The sequence below is a fragment of the Muntiacus reevesi genome, chromosome 3 (assembly GCF_963930625.1).
Source record: "Muntiacus reevesi chromosome 3, mMunRee1.1, whole genome shotgun sequence".
NCBI lineage: Eukaryota > Metazoa > Chordata > Mammalia > Artiodactyla > Cervidae > Muntiacus > Muntiacus reevesi.
Genome location: NC_089251.1, coordinates 247851762 through 247869089, shown reverse-complemented (window position 1 = coordinate 247869089; position 17328 = coordinate 247851762). Strand labels below are relative to the sequence as shown.

The following is a 17328-nucleotide window of genomic DNA, read 5'->3' as shown; positions in this document are numbered from 1 at the left end:
CAGGTCGGGGTTATGTTTGACCTCGGCCGTGGATCCCAGACAGCTACATATTTGCCTTGCTAGGACAGAGCTGCCATCCCAAAGCCAAGTCTGACACCCAGGTTGGGCTCAGTTTAATTGTTGCTTAGTTTTGTTTTATTTATTATTTTTTAATGGTGGTAGGTAGGGGTGAAGCAGGGAGAAACCATCTTGACTTTTTTTTAAACTATGTCCATTTACCTTCCTGAGGGTGTCCTACAAAATATAAACCACATGTGGTTTTTACACCTCACGTCTTTGTGGTTTGCTATTCTCAAACTAGTCAATATTTAAATGTAGTCATGGAGTTGCTTTTTACACCAGCCACCAGCTGATGGTTCTGTCCATTCTGCTGGAATGGTTTCAACAGGATGGAATGATCTAAGACTGAATTAAGCAGCTTCCATGCAGCAGGGGGAGAAGTCCTCTAGTCAGCACTGAGCAAACACAAAACCAAAAAACCCCAATAAGCCAAAAACAACACACACACACACACTGTGGTAGAGCAGGTCACCTTGTGGCCGCACCGCTTCTGATCTCTTCCCCTCCACCTGTATTTGGAGTTGGGGGGAACAGTGTACATGCGTTTGATCCAGCGGGAGGCACTTTGCACTGCCTTTCCAGTGGCCTGGTGGGGCAGCCATCCCTTTAAGACAACCTGGAGGTGTTTTTCCAACAGTCTGTTTTGCCAGTCAGTCATTTGGAGACTCCAGAGCAGCCAAATGGGAGGCGGAAAGTTCTTGAAGTGGCAAAATCAGATGGAATCTGGGGTCATTCGAGTAGAACACATTGTTTCAGCCAAACCACTGAGGGAAGCAGGGCCTGCTAAGGAAGAGTGCAAGAAGCTCTGCTTGCAGCTGTAATCATTGGGAAACAGTCTGAGAGTCCCTCCCAGGACTGTAGGTGAGCAGCCGGACAGTCCCTGTGGGGCTCCTCTCCCCATTCCCCAGGCTGGAGGAGCAGAGCCGTCAAATTGCCATGCCTGACATTTTTTTTCATGTGCTTCAAGAAATTCTTTCATAATTGAGATTCTATGATCAGTATACAGACATTTCAGTTTGCACACAATTCTTAAAATACTTAGCAAAGATCTAAACTACATTCATGTAGTTGTTTTGAGGATCAGTACACAGACATTTCAATTTGTTCACAATTCTCAATATGCATATGAAAAATCTTTAAAAAATCATGTAGTTGTGATTCTTTTCTGAACAGTTATTCCAGCAACTTCCCAGCGTAAAATTTGGAGGCAGATTTTCCTTAACAGAATATCAAGGACCAATATCTTCAAATATTGACATGGTGTTACATTGCAAGTCCCATGAATTCACAATTTAAATCATATACACTACATACTTAAATTGTCAATCACTTGGTTCGACCAAAGATTAGTTATAGAGTATGCAAAATTCTGTCCTAGAGAGCCAAGATCAAGGAGTGAGTGGTCTGCTTTAGGCAACAGTTCTACCAAAAACAACATGGGAAGAGAAGTAAAGCGTTCAAGACATTAAATACACAACTGACTCCAAACCACAATTTATATATGGCAGTATAATACAAAACTGCCATGCTTTGTATCATAGGATAGGATATAAAAGCAACCCCTCATCTTATGGAACGTTAAAGTGACACCCAAGACAATCAAAGCCTCCGATACTCAACATCCCACTGTTTTCTTATTGTACCAAAAAATAAACAACCCCCAAATGCTTTCACTTCTTTAAAAAAGGAGAAAGCATTTACACTTAAGAAATCGGATCAGGTGGGATTCCTTCATTTTTAAAAACGTTTCTAGAGCTGCTTAAAAAATGTGCATTTCAAAGTGGTTGATAAAAATAGATCTCTGGATTATACAAGAAGGGAGACGGGACCCTTGATAGGATTGGGTGTGTGATATTCAGCATTCTTGGCTTCTTTCTCTCCTGCTTCATCAGAGGCTGGGCTCTCCTCGGTTTTTAGTTTCTCTGTTTTCTACAGGTAAGTCTTCTTTAGTTTCTTGCCGCTTCAGCCTGTTTCCCCTTTGCTCCCCTTTCCCCCTTTTGTTTGCACTTTTTTGTCTGAAGATGTATCCTTTCCTGCCACATTTTTTGGCTTTGTTTCCACTTTTGCGGGAGCCGGTTTAGCGGACAACCTTGCCCATCTCTTCTTGGGCTCCTCCTTCGCCGCCCCCTCGGTGGAGCCGGCCTTCCTCGCTGACATCGCGAAGCCAGGCTGAGAGCCATCGCGAAGCCAGCTGCCCGGCCCCTCCTGTCCTCCGGCCGCCCCAGCGATGCCCGACTTCAAAGGGAACTCGGTCACGGCCACGCGCAGAAGCCTCACAAGCTCACAAGCCTGTCTGACCTCGGACTCACTTTGAATAACAGGGTTTTCTAATGTCCCCTTCACAAATGTCAGTGAACTTTCACCAGGGAAATAATCTGACCTCACACATCATTCTTCCCCAGTTCTGTGTAATCTTTACCTGTAATTAAGAAGAGGATTAATTATAATTATAATTTATTAATGAATACAAGGAGTGTAATTTATTATAAAATAACTTCAATTGTAAGCAGTCAGGTACTACTCATTAGCAAACAAAATGAAGTGGTCAGGGTTTTGCAGTTACACTGATAATCATCGTGAGTGGGTCATTGTGACTGCAGACTAATTTGGGTAAGGGAGACTTCATTCCCACAAGTGGCAATGCATTGGGACACATTTTCTAGCCAAAGTGAACAACTCTTGGTAAAGAGCTGTGCAAAGCATAGTATTTCATTTATATGACAGTTGCATTACTGGGAAACTTGGGGACTAATACAACAGTATTTATTTACTTTGAATTATGTGTAAAATGGAGTTTAATTATCAGCTCAGATTACTAAACAGTTTTTTCACCTACATCAGTGTCCACCAGGACCTTTGAAGGTTATGTGGGTCAATTCTTTATTGAGTGGGACAGTCTGGTACAATGCACATTGACTAACATCCTTGGCCTGCATCCCAGGAGGGCCTCCCCATTGTTGTGACACCCACAAACACCCCCATTTCCTGCCCACATGCAGAAGGGTTGGGTCTGCCTCTCCAGGTAGCAGCTGCACCAGCCAAGCACAGCTTCCGTGCAGTCAAGAGGCCCCCGGGGAAGTCTCAGGTCAGTGAGCCCTTCTGCAGGGTTCAGCTGAGTGGCCTCAGGCCCAAAGGCACAGAGCTGGATAGACCCTTGTTTCCTAAGGAGTCAGGGGAGGGCTTTCTGGTCCACGTGGTTCTATCCTCTGGCAGTAGACATGGAGTAACCAGCCATATGGCTGGAGAGAAGAGTGGATAGGGAGCAATATGGCCGTTGTTCCCACCCCACAAATCATGGTAGAGACCCCATCCTGAGCTTCATACCTGATGAAGCCACCAGATTAGCATCCAGAAGGAACACACAACTATCCATATGCCAGCAGCTTCTCTCTGGGTGTGTGCACAAGCAAATACTTGGCAGAATGGGAAAACAGGGCTTTCCTCCCATTGGCCCCTTAAGTTGTAAGAAACTTTTCCCTCCATCTCACGTGGTTTTTTTCCTGCTGCAGGCCACGTGTATTGGATGTTGGTGACTACCTGGGAACTGTTGGCATTTTAATTAAATTACCCAGAATATGGTGAGGCCTCTTCCCACCAGGCCCTCACCATCTGAACTGTGTTGTCCAGTGTGGTGGTGGCTCTTGAGTGTTTGAAATGTCACTCACAGTAAAATACACACCTGTTTTTGAAGACTTAATAGGAAAAAAAGAGTGCAAAATACCTAATTAATAGGCTTTTTATTGTGAGTACATGTTGTAGTGATAATATTTTTGAAACAGGGTGTTAAATAAAATATTACTATTTTATATTATTTTCCTTTTAATATAACTAGTAGAAAATATGGAACTACACATATAGACCAAATTTTACTTCTGGTGGACAGTTCTAATCTAGGGGGAGGGTTGTTTTCTTTTTTTCTTTGGTTGGTATATTGGAATTTAGATTTTTGCTTTTTTGTTACCTTTAATAGAGTCCCCAAGTTTTCTAGAAGGAGCTACTTGGGTTCTGAATCAGTATAAGGGAGCCCTCAGTCTCTTCCATTTCATCCATCCATCCACCAAAGAGGTCATTTTGAGGAGAAAAAGGTAACTTCTGTAAAACTCCCAGGTCTGAACATGATTATAACAGAGGGAGCAAACCCCTTTAACAGCCTCTAGTGGATGAGGACTCTTGTGAGTGAGTCACAAGTCATTTTCATATCATTGGTTAAACTTTTTGCTATAGAAATATTTCAAATGTATATGAAAAGTACTCAGAACATTATAGTGAATTGCCACGTATGCTTCACCCAGCTTCAAGAATGATGATTTCAGGCCAATTTTGTTTTCTTTAAACCTGTACCTGTTTTCCCGTTTTTTCATTTCAGGACAAACCTAGACATCATATCTTTCCATATACAAATATTTCAGTATGTATCTCTAAAACTTTAAAGACTCTATAAAAAACAACATAACTTCAATAATATTATCACTCTTTAAAATTAGCAATAATCTTAGCATTATTAAATATCAATATTCAGATTTCCAAATACCTCATTTATTGAAGCACAGTAATTTATAATGTTGTATTAGTTTCAGACGTACAGAAAAGTGATTCTGTTTTATATATATATATATATATTCTTTTTCATATTCATTTCCATTTTTGTTTATTAAATGATTCTGAATGTATTTTCCTGCCGAAGCTGGAAGAGCAGGAATGAAAGGTCATTGGATGTCTCTCTCCCCAGATCTGAGGCTCTGCTGTAATTTAAATGGATGATAGCCCCAAAGCAACCAGTGTGTACTCTGTTTACCTGTCCAACACACACACATATGCATACACACACATCTTACACATACAGTTTCAAAAATGTCCCACACATGATAAATCACTCACCTTCCTCCCCCAGAAAAGTGGACAGTTGAGGTCCAAGTCTAGTGCCAAGACCAAACTTTCCACAATCTTGTCTGTTGGCCCCAAATGTAGTATGTCATGGTCCAGTGGTAAATTATAAATGTAACACCCAGTATACAATGGTGGAGGGAGGCAAGTAGGAGAATTTCACAATTAAACTTCCATTTGGGAAAGGAGAGGAGTCATTTGTCACCTATCTCTAGCATATTTTATAACCCAGTGAACAGATTCTACCTGTGTGGCGATGATATGAGAACTTTGCTCAGTCAGTGGCTTAACTTCCTTCTGCTCTTGCTTAAGGGTCTTCCTCGTTTGTTGTCTTCCAGAGCCATCTCTAGAGCAGGGCCACACCTGTTCCACAGTCTATGCCTTGTTCTCTGGCTTCATGGATCTAGGGGTTGCTTTAGGATTTAAGCAGTCATAAGCTGTTTCCAACCATTCCAGGGTTTTATCCTCTAGTATTTAAAAACGTGATAAGATTCTCTAGAATTCCCGAGCTCCATGGACTAGTGAACAAAACTCAAAATTGTGTTGAGTCGCAGTCTTTGAATGTGGCACCAAGCCTGGGCACTTCTGTCTCCTAGCAAATGAACCACCCTCCGCTCATAAGTTCTGTGGCCTTTATCTCAGCCTCAGATTAGGTACAGTTTTGAAAGAGTGGCCTGAGGTGGTGAAGCCACTGTTAATTTACTCCTTGCTCCTGAGATGGAACCCAGCATATCACAATAAAGGTAACAGCCTTCTGCTCGGACGAGAGACCACAGTGTCTTTGGGGGAGACAGTGGGAAGTTCAGCTTCTCCTTTGTGTCAGACTTCTGATATTGTTGTTATCTTTTGACCCTGTTCTGCCTAATGTTAGCATTGCGTAGAGAACTGGGAGTTTTAACCCCAGAAGGCTCCAGATTATTTGACTCTCAAACATCTTGGTTGCACATCATAGGGGGGAAAGAAAGGCCTCTATTGACAAAGCCCTTCCCTGTCCCCCTCCCCACCAGGCTTCCAATAAGTTTCATCCTAAGTTTCTCTCTCCCCTGTGTATCTTACTGAAGGCTGAAAGTAGCCGACATACTTCAGCCTTCTAATTTTTTCTCTGAATTCTTTAATGGCACACCTTCGGTAGGCTTGTGGTCTTTGATCCAGGATTCAGTAGGTGGCAGCCTAACCAGCAGTGATGCCATCACATAACCAGTATGGCCAACTTCCTAGCCCAGGAGAGCCTGCACCAGCTGTCACCCAACCTTAAATCAGCCAGTTGCACATTTTAGGGTTAGTCACATTCAATATTCAGTTCTAGTGCTGATTTCTGTATCACATAAGTGTTTGTATTACCAGTAATGGAAAACCTAACCACACTAACTTGCATGAAATAGAGAATTTATTTACTAGTATAAGTTAAAAGTCCAAAATAGAGCTAGCTTCAGGTATAGAAGGATTCAGCCAATAACATCAACAGCTGGGTTTTCTCCATCCCTAGTTTCTCACTTTGATGGTCTCATTTTCAGACCCCATGTGGTCAGAGGATGAGTGAGTTAGTTTCAGCCCCTTCATTCTCACAGACCTAGCTCCATCCCTCGGGAAGAATTCTGTCTTGGAGACACAAATTCCCTTGGTTCTGATGAGGCCATGGGCTATCTCCAAGAAAAGTCTCTGGGGCTGCGTGAATGCAAGGCTCCCATGAGCCAGCAATTCATGTATCTGGAATTGGAGTAAATTCCTCTGGACCCACAGGGTCTGGGAGAGAGGGAGGAAGGGAGGGATGTGTCTCCAAACAAAAACTGAAGGATATCATTGTAAGTAGGGTCGGTGGATGCTGAGCTGCCAAAACACAAGGAAATATGTTGCAAATGTTTCCCCGAGTAAGGTTATACCAATTTATATTAGCAGGACATAGACTAGTGTGATGTTAGTTTTGAACTTCTCTGTTTTTGAGATTATTTTTAAATGATCAACCTTCTATATAACTCAGTTCAGTTCAGTCGCTCAGTCGTGTCTGACTCTCTGCGACCCAATGAACTGCAGCATGCCACGCCTCCCTGTCCATCACCAACTCCCGGAGTCCACCCAAACCCATCATCGAGTCGGTGATGCCATCCAATCATCTCATCCTCTGTCATCCCCTTCTCCTCCTGCCCTCAATCTTTCCCAGCATCAGGGTCTTTTCAAATGAGTCAGCTCTTCACAAGAGGTAGCCAAAGTATTGGAGTTTCAGCTTCAACATCAGTCCTTCTAATGAACACCCAGGACTGATCTCCTTTAGGATGGACCTGTTGGATCTCCTTGCAGTCCAAGGGACTCTCAAGAGTCATCTCCAACACCACAGTTCAAAGGCATCAATGTTTCGGTGCTCAGCTTTCTTTATAGTCCAACTTTAACATCCACACATGACCACTGGAAAAACCATAGCCTTGACTAGACGGACCTTTGTTGACAAAGTAATGTCTCTGCTTTTTAATATGCTATCTAGGTTGGTCATGACTTTGCTTCCAAGGAGTAAGCGCCTTTTAATTTCATGGCTGCAGTCACCATCTGCAGTGATTTTGGAGCCCAGAAAAATAAAGTCAGCCACTGTGTCCACTGTTTCCCCATCTACTTGCCATGAAGTGATGGGACGGGATGCCATGATCTTAGTTTTCTGAATGTTGAGCTTTAAGCCAACTTTTTCACTCTCCTCTTTCACTTTCATCAAGTGGCTTTTTAGTTCTTCTTCACTTTCTGCCATAAGGGTTGTGTCATCTGCATATCTGAGGTTATTGATATTTCTCCCGGCAATCTTGATTCCAGCTTGTGCTTCCTCCAGCCCAGTGTTTCTCAGATGTACTCTGCGTAGAAGTTAAATAAGCAGGGTGACAATATATAGCCTTGATGTACTCCTTTTCCTATATGGAACTAGTCTGTTTTTCCATGTCCAGTTCTAACTGTTGCTTCCTGTCCTGCATACAGGTTTCTCAAGAGGCAGGTCAGATGATCTGGTATGCCCATCTCTTTCAGAATTTTCCACAGTTTATTGTGATCCACACAGTCAAAGGCTTTGGCATAGTCAGTAAAGCAGAAAGAGATGTTTTTCTGGAACTCTCTTGCTTTTTCGATGATCCAGAGGATGTTGGTAATTTGATCTCTGGTTCTCTGCCTTTTCTAAATCCAGCTTGAACATCTGGAAGTTCACAGTTTATGTATTGCTGAAACCTGGCTTGGAGAATTTTAAGCATTACTTTACTAGCATGTGAGATGAGTACTATTGTGTGGTAGTTTGAGCATTCTTTGGCATTGCCTTTCTTTGGAACTGGAATGAAAACTGACCTTTTCCAGTCCTGTGGCTGCTGCTGAGTTTTCCAAATTTGATGGCATATGTTATTTTTAAATGATCAACCTTCTATATAACTACTGATAGGTTTATGGGCAAGAAGCTAATTCCTTTGTTTTTGCTCTTTTAAATCACGTGATTCCCATATTTTAATACTTTGAAAGTAGAATTCCTCTTACAATAAATGCATACATTTAGTCTGGTACTGTTTCTTCTTCCCCATAAAAAGCTATAAGATAAGGGGGGTGTTTTGCTATTGAAGAAAATGGTGTTTTAGAATGGAAGGAGTACAGTATTCTAAAACATGTTTCTACTACCGGGGAAATACTGCACCATAACAGGTAGTCATGGAAACACAGTTTGAAAAACTGGAATTAAAAGAAATCAATTGTCCTTATATTTTATTCATGGCACCGTTGCCCCTGCTCAGGCTCTGTTGATTTGGGGTCACCGTAGGAGGGTCATTGGCTGTGATTCTTTACTGCTTTTTCCAGGTGAGAACCACGATGTTGTGCTGTAATCTCTGTCTGTTCTTCATTTTCTGTTTCTGTAGATTAATATGAAAGATTCTTCACTTGGTTGTTCTGGAGACTGTTGATTATTGTTTTGCTCTGTCTTTAGGCTGGGACTGGTCCACGTGTTGAATAAGGTGATATATGCATTTAAAATTCCCTTTGAAGTCTAGAGTCATGATTGTCTTTATTTGCCTCAGGTTCTCAATCTATTTCTTTAGCTCTTCATTATACTAACATATCCAGTGAAAAAAGTGAAAAAAAAAAAGTGAAAGTGTTAGTCACTCAGTCGTGTCCAACTCTTTCTGACTCCATGGACTGTAGCTCACCAGGCTCTTCCATGGAGAATTCTCCAGGGAAGAATACCAAAGTGGGTTGCCATGCCCTTCTCCAAGAGATCTTCCCAACCCAGGGATCAAACCCAGGTCTCCTGCATTGCAGGCTGATTCTTTATAGTCTGAGCCACCAGGGAAGCCCCAGCATCAATACAAACATCCCCAACACGAATACTAATACTGCCATCAACTGCTCCCCGCCATGTTACAGCCTTCTCCCTACCCCTCTTCCTTCCACCTCTTCTTATGCTTATACAAAGGAATTAAGTGAAATCCTCCCCTGAACTTAAGACCACACTGACACTGGACCATGGAGAGAGAGAGATGGGGCCTCTGGCACCAGCTCTGCTGCTGCCCGCTGTGTGATAGAGTCACTTAATCTCTCTGGACTCCCATTTCCTCTTCTGTAAATGGTGGCGTGGACTCTGATCTTTGCAGTCTCATCATCCTTAAACTTCCTTATCCTAAGAAACTGACGCTGATCTGCAAACACGTGGGCACAGAGGAAGGGACAGAGAGCACTTCCATGTCTCATGTCTACCTGTGTGGCATTCACTGCAGAGGGAGGCCTCCAGGTCCGCTTTGTCAGTAATGCTGTCGGAACCCTCCCCCGCCCACCACGTGATCTTTCCTTTGTCTCAGTCTTCAACTTTCTTAGCCGTTTTCCTCTCCTCACTGCTGAATGACAGGAACCACTTGCACTGCGTGAGACTCTGCCTGCATTGCCAAGCCTCTCACTGAGCTAAAGGGCTCACTGCTGATCTCTGGAATCCTTTCCCTGACGATTTCCCTTTAGCCTAAGCCTTCCCAAGAAGCGGGTTCAAGTCTGTCCTTAACTTTCCTCAGTCACTGCTTTAGGGGGAACAGTCTCAAGCTTATAAAGGAGTGTTATGTTATGGTACAATTTTTAATTATTTTCTTTCATTCAACAAATAACATTCATTGACACCCACCAGGTGCTGTTCTAGATCCTAAGGCAACAACAGGAAACAAGGTCCTATGGAACTTGAATTCTAGTGGTGAGAGATGTGCAGGTAAATAAGCAATTAAATAAATGAAAAAAATACCAGATGGTGACAAGTGCGATAAAGGAAGACAGCAGAGATGGGACATGAAAGGGGGCAGTTTTGCTGACAAATACAGAATGAGAAGGAACCAGGAAGGAAGAGTAAGGTAAGAGGGCTTATAAGTGTCAGACCCAGGATGCAAATGAGCCTGTGCATTTAAGGAATAGAAAGGGCTGGAAGGTAATTAGCAAGATGGAGTTTACTTGAAATGAGGTCAGAGAGCTGGGAGCAGGTGGGTGGGCAGATTTTGTGAGTCCTTGTGGGCTAGGCAGAGCTTGGATTTTTAAAGTGAAATGAGAAACCATGAGACGGTTTTTAAACAGGGAGGAACATTATCTGATTTATGTCCTGTGGTGCATAGTAGACACCTCATAAATGTGTTCAAAGTTGACTGTGCTTATAAGTTCTTATTAAAGGTGGAATAGACCCAGACCCTAGACAATACTCCCTTGAATGTGTCATGGGCTCCAGACTTCTAAGTGACATACTCCCTTCTAGTTGAGTTTTTCTTAATGGATGGGAATAGTCATGATCTATCATGTCCTGGGGGGCGTGTGTGTTTGTGTTTGGGGGGCATTACTTATTAGAGAACTAAAAAGTAATTCTGTAAATACATAGCAAAATCACCATATTGCCTATGTTCTTTTTTTAGACCCAACTATAGTTAGACTTCCCCAAAGAGTCATTCAGGCATTTACTTAGTAGTTGATCAAGTTTTCTGTTTTTCCAAGGTTAGTGGATGGCGAAGGAGATAACTTCAGGCCTCCCCCTCTTGTCCAGCCCCAGGTCTGCATGTATTTTTTCATGTATTAAGTGTCCCTTGGACTCCAGATCCTACATTAGGTGAGATGAATAAAGTCTGTGCCTTCCAGTGGCACTGGGTAAAATAGAAGAGTCCAGATTACTAATCTTAGGAAGTTCCATTTCTAGGAGTGGGAATCCCCACTGACTCAGTGGTAAAACCCACTCCAGTATTCTTGCCTGGGAAACCCCATGGACAGAGGAGCCTGGCAATCTACAGTCCATGGGGTCGCAGGAGTCAGACATGACTTAGCAACTAAACCACCTCCACTTAATAAGAATTCTGCCATAACTTGGCATCACAAAACTTGTGCAGCCTATCTTAAAGAATTGAAAACTAAAAGAAACTTAGTCAACTTCCAGTACTTAGTACTTAGTCAAATATCCCAGTACTCCACTCTAGGAGTACTTCCGGTGTTGGAGTGAGACTGTCCTAAGCGTCACAGGAAACTTCATATTCCTGGCTCCACCCATGAATCCTACAAACCTTCCTCACCCCTTTCCAACCCACCCAGCGGAAAATGCCTCCACACGTTTCCAACAGCCCCCTGATCCACCCAGTCCCATCATTTTACATATAATGGACTATTAGGCAGCTTATGATCTTTTCATACCTTTTCCCTCTGAATCCAGCAGAATCAGGACCCCAGAGTCAAATTTTACAATGACGTTAGTTTCCAAAATATGCCTCTTTTTCATTCTTTCAGCTGATACAGTTTTCTCAGAGTTACATGGTGTATGTTGCAAATATGTCTGAATAGATATATTCAGATAGAGAAAAAATTGAGAGCGTTTTCAGATGTTTATACATTACTCAAGTTTTGGTGTAGTATTTTCTATGCACATTCCCTTGCCTGCCCACCTCTCAGAGCCCTTTAATAATGAGGAATCTGACTTCTTCCTTCTGCTCCTCATCACTGCTTTTCTGTCAAGCATCTTCTGGGAGAGTATTGTCACCCCATTTAAGTGTGGAGGATGGAAACAAAATATTTTGGCGTGGAAAACTCTGATCTTCAGCTGACTTGACCTGTACAGGCATACTGTGGAGATATTGCAAACTCTACTCCAAGCTACCAAGATGAAGCAAATATTGCAGTATGCAAACCACACCAATTTTTTTGGTTTCCCAGTGCATATACTCTGCTATAGTTTATTAACTGTGCAATAGCCTCATGTCTAAAAAAAGTGCACAAAAATTTTTAAAAACCAAAACAAAGCAAAAACTAATAATTAAGAAGCAAAAAATTTTAATCTACATACATACCTAAATTAATAACTACTTTATTGCTCTTGTAAATCAACTATACCTCAGTTTGGAAAAACTTGATTCAAGTGGTAATCTTCGTCTGAGCCGTCAATGTGTTGTGGTAGTAATGTCAAAGATCAATAATCATAGATCACCATAACAAATATAATAATAATGAAAAAGTTTGAAATATTGCTTGAATTATCAAAATGTGAAGCAGAGGCACAAGGTGAGCAATGCTGAAGGAAAAATGGCACCAATAGACTTGCTTATCTCAGGGTTTCCACAGACCGTCAATTTGTTTAAAAAAAAAATGCAATATCTGCAAAGCACAATAAAATTAAGTGAACCTGTATTTCATGTATTCTGACTTGGGCACCAGAATCACATTTCAAAAACTCATTTGCCTTCATACACCTGACTAGCTTTCTTCACCGGATTTGTAGCTTAACTTCCTACATACTTGACTGCTCTGTAGATGAGGAAGAATCACTTACCTTATTTATCAGTGTCGTTTGGAGCTTTTAGATCTTGAGTGACTCTTTTCCTCAATCCTAAATGTTATCATCAATATCAAGAATGATACTTTAAAATGAAATTTCCTGAAAGAGTCTTGCGTTCCATGAGCAGTTATTTTTGTGGAGGTGTCAACAATAAAGTTGAGCTGTTAACCAACTCGAGTTGCTATCTCCTCTTGCCCCTGTGCCAAAAGGTATGTTACACCTGGTGGGAAGGAGAAACATTTAATTTTCCAAATTTAGGGTTTTTTTTTTTTTTTTTTTGCTTGCTGCTTAAGTAAAACCAATCTAGCTCCCTTTTCTGCAGAAAAGGAGGAAGGAACAAGCAACAAATTAATCAGACAGGAAGTGAATAACCACAGAAGGACGTCTGCCTCTGACTCAGTATGTCACATTTAACAAGAGGCCAGAGCTTGTCCAAAATGGCGGTCCAGAAACGACCCCCTGTTTGTGTTGGAAGATGATGGCTTTCACAGCGACGGTTTTCTCTCTTATTTCTCGTTTGCTCCCCGCCTGCTTGTGTCCCTGATCATGCCTTCCTGCAGTATCCTTTAACGGTAAGAAAAATTATATTCAAACTCCGTGTATTTCCATTATTCAGTCAGTGGGGAGGACTAAACGGCTTCTAGTGGACCATTGTATGCTGAGATAAAATTGTTTAATTTTTCAGTAGACCACCATGTGGTCCTCCTGTTGCACACAAGACTAGTTTCACCACTATGGTGCTTGTGGGCAATTTAGAACTTCTGCTTTGAACTAAAATGTAAGCAAGATTTTCAGCAGAATTTTTCCTGACCACTGGGCAAGTTTGGATCCACAGTAATTTTTTTCTCCCAGTTAAATGGGGGTTTATGTCGCTAACTGTATCCTTTCAGTGGATGGTACAGTTTGTCCACGTGATTACCTTTGAACTCCCACTTTGGCCAGCAACAGTAAGTGCTTTTAAAGCAAAAGGAGATACTGGAAACTTCAAAGGAAAGTATCGTGGAACTCAGCTCTTGCCAGTCTGTTGCTACAGACCTGTTACTTAAGTTCAAATCCCAAGCTATTTCTAAGCAGTCTTTTAGGACAAAGACAGTTTGTCTTTTAGAACCATTCTGTTCAACATCTGAACAGTGCAGTGCACAATTAGCTATTGCTGATCACGTTCTGCAGCATTCATTATAAACAGTTACATTTAATATGATAAATATCGTGACACAAAGCATTGTAATTTTCATATTCCAAGCAGTGTACTCAATTATCTACAGGGCAGGATTAAGGAAACTTTTGTATCCAAAAAAAAGCTTTTTTTCCTTTGGAGCATATATGAGAAAGTAACTTGATTTATATTCCTTTTACGCCATGAAGAAGTATAAAATAAAGCTTTAAAAAGTTAAGAGGGTACATAAAACTTTGGTCAATAAGTATAAGTTCTTTTAAATAATTCAGTGGCATAACTAGCGTGCCCAGTAGAAAATGGACAAGTGGTAAAATGAAGAAAAGGCTTCAGGAAGATTCTTAGGAAGAAAAGTAGGACAGCTTGGTTGAGAGAAATTTGGTTGAGAGGAAGCAGGAGAAAGAGTAAGTCAGGATAGTGAGAGAGGAAGATGGGAAGCTTGAAAAAGACTTTGAGGATCATTAGTGTGGAAACCATACCCTTTCTGGTCACTTGGATTGTGGGTCTAATCTTATGCATTAACTTCATAAAGTTACGTTGCTTCTGAACTAGAACAACATTTAGTCAAAATTCTCCCTTGTATAGTCTAAAGCACTTAAATGATTTATCTAAAATCGAAGTCAGGTTTTCTAATGCTTTTCAAAAACTTCATCCATTGGTTAATTGCTCACAGTTCTTCAATTACTCTTAATGTCTGAACTTTGAGGGACTTCCCAGGTGGCGCTAGCAGTAAAGAACCTGCTTGCCACTGCAGGGGATGTAAGAGACAAGGGTTTGATGCCTGGGTTGGGAAGATCCCCTGGAAAAGGAAATGGCAACCCGCTTCAGTATTCTTGCCTGGAAGATTCCATGGACAAAGGAGCCTGGTGGGCTACAGTCCATGGGGTCGCAAAGAGTCAGACATGACTGAAGTGATTTAGCACTAAACCTTTAATATTATGCATACTCTGGATGAACGGCAGTATTCAGAGAATACTGAACAGAGTATCCAGGGTGAAGAATTTTCCCTGGGGTCCAGCAGCAATTTCATTCTGATCATTGATGAAATCAAGTTCTAGATATACCCTATAGACTGGAGGTTCCCGACCTGTGCTAAAATGTAAGAGGAAAATTCCTGGACCTTTCAAGGTTTACACTCTTTGAAGTCTGCTTAGCATTTTGTAAACACGTCATTTTGGGGGGGATTTTCTGGCTATTTAAATTTTGATTCACTTCTGGTTTAAGGTTTGACTTATTTTTGTTTTTCCAAATTGTCACTTATTTACCTCTTGTTGAAAAGAACATTTCCCTTGGACTATCATAAGTACCTAATACCTCTGTCTGTAATTTGGCAACCCTCAGTTCTGAAAATTAAGACTGGAGAAAAGAATATTAGAATAAGAAATGCCTTAGTATGCTTTTATGAGAAATTTTAAATGAACTTTATACACACCTCCCTTCGCCATTTTTTGTAATGCAGAAATTACATGGGTATGCACATGTAGGCTAGGCTTTAAATCAGCTCGTGATTTCTCTTTCTCCTGGTTAAATAGAGGAAAAGATAATGTTTATTGAGCACTCACTATATGTTAGGTTCTTGACTTCTGCTTATTTTATTTTTTTTTTAAATGGCTAACAGTTAGCAATTGCCTCATTTAATTCCTCAATGGTCCTATTGAGTAGATACCCTTCTCCCCATTTTATTGTGCAGACTTAGGCTGAGCAGTTTGCCCAAGGCCACTAACAATTAAATGTAATTTCAAGAGCTTTTTTCAAAAGTACAGTTTAGAGGCCATGAGATGTCCTTTTCTAATCCTGAGAATCTGGGATTGTACAAATGCTTTGTTTTAAAATGTCACAGCGATAGTAAATATCTTTAAGTGAATAATCTCAAGTAAGACCATTTCCTTTCTAAAGTCTTTTGACCTTTTTAAAAGTAAATTTGGTGACACTTCTGCTTATATTACAAGGCTATACTTTCAATGATTAAGTTAATAAAATATGTTGATTATGTTGACATATATGCTGTGTGTTGTGCGTGAGTGTGTATGTGTGAGGATGTGTGTGTGTGTGTGTGTGTGTGTGTGTGTGTGTGTGTGTGTGTGTGTGTGTGTAGTGGGGAATAGGGAGGGGCAGGTTTGGTAAAACTAAATGTGGTGCTGAGGATTTAACTTTGAGATTTAAGCCCCTTAAAGAGAGTACTAAAAAAAAAAGACAAAAAAAAAGTACTTGTTAGAGATGGGAAGTTATGGGAGGAAAATCAGTACTTTTTAATTAAGTGAATAAAGTAGAAAAGATTTACCTTCCTTTTCCCACAGTTAAACAAGGACAGGTGGGTCATTCAACTTACCTTCATTTTCTCATTTTTGAGAGGGTTTAGCTATCTGTGCTTTTGTGCTAACTTTTCATGTAATTAAACATATAGGACTGTGTATTCTAAAAATAATTTCACTTCATAGAAACCTTTACTTCCCCAGAAGTTATTCTCATAGTAAAACTGTGGGTTTGTGTCCAAGCTCCCAACTAATCATAATGACATTGTAGATGCTTCAGAATGTCTCCTCTGAAAAATGCCTTCCCTCTACTCCCCAAATTATCAATTTTTTATCTAAAAGATATGTTTCTGAAATAGCCAAGGACCCTCCAAGTACTGCAGAGACACAAACCCTTGCCACTGAGAACACAACTCGTAAGCAAAAGTCACTTAAGCTATTGCCTTTAATTGATGCCCAGCTGAGAAAAGAGCAAGTACGTTTTGAGAAATGAAGGGTCCCATGTTCAGTAAGCGTGGGTGCTACATGCAGCTCAGATTGAGAAAAACAATGATCACGAACTAGGTGAGGCAGTTGCTTTGCTTATAAAGGAACGCTTGTGTCTTTCCTGTACCTTTGGCTTCCTCTTGGGTTGAGCAGCCTTTTTTTGTTTCTGCTCTTCTATTGGTTGCCTCATTGCCTACAGCCCTCTGAGCTTGAACTGAGGAGAGGAAGAGTCACAATAATAGCAACAAACTTTATGCAAAGACATTGAAAGTTTCTAAAATGGCCAGAAGGACATGCCATGCTTGGGGGTGAGGCACTGAGCTACTGCCCTGGGCCTGGTGTCAGAAAACAGAAACCACGGCAACTGCAGCTGTGAAAAGACTGTGCTAAAGAAACAGGATGGCTGTGGTTTGCTGTGAGCATCAATTTTCCTGTTGAGCATTTTTACAGGAAGTTGAAGAACAAAGCCGACTTCATCTTAATTAGTTCTGATGGTTTTCAGATCTTCGACACATCCAACCAAGTTTGCCTCATGGAGGAGTCTCCAAAGAATAGAACCAAAAATAATCCTGAGTGGGAATCATAAAACTACGATGTTGGCGGCAATTTGGGTTTTTGCTGAATGATTTTATTTTTACAGTATAACTTGGAGTGGATTCATTACCTTTATAATGAGTGCCTTTGCACTCTTTTTT

At 41.1% G+C, this 17328-nt stretch overlaps 1 protein-coding gene across 2 annotated transcripts in view; it reads left to right on the top strand.

The window, feature by feature from the left end:
* The window catches only part of WIPF1 (WAS/WASL interacting protein family member 1), a 123778-nt gene that overhangs the window by 71713 nt on the left and 34737 nt on the right, over positions 1-17328 (top strand). Inside the window, exon 1 of one of the 2 annotated variants that reach the window (XM_065931787.1) lies at positions 13110-13293. The exons of the other annotated variant lie outside the window; for it this stretch is intronic. The gene's annotated coding sequence lies outside the window, so the exon portion shown is untranslated. Of the gene's footprint in view, positions 1-13109; positions 13294-17328 lie in introns of those variants that run through there. 2 annotated transcript variants of the gene reach the window in all.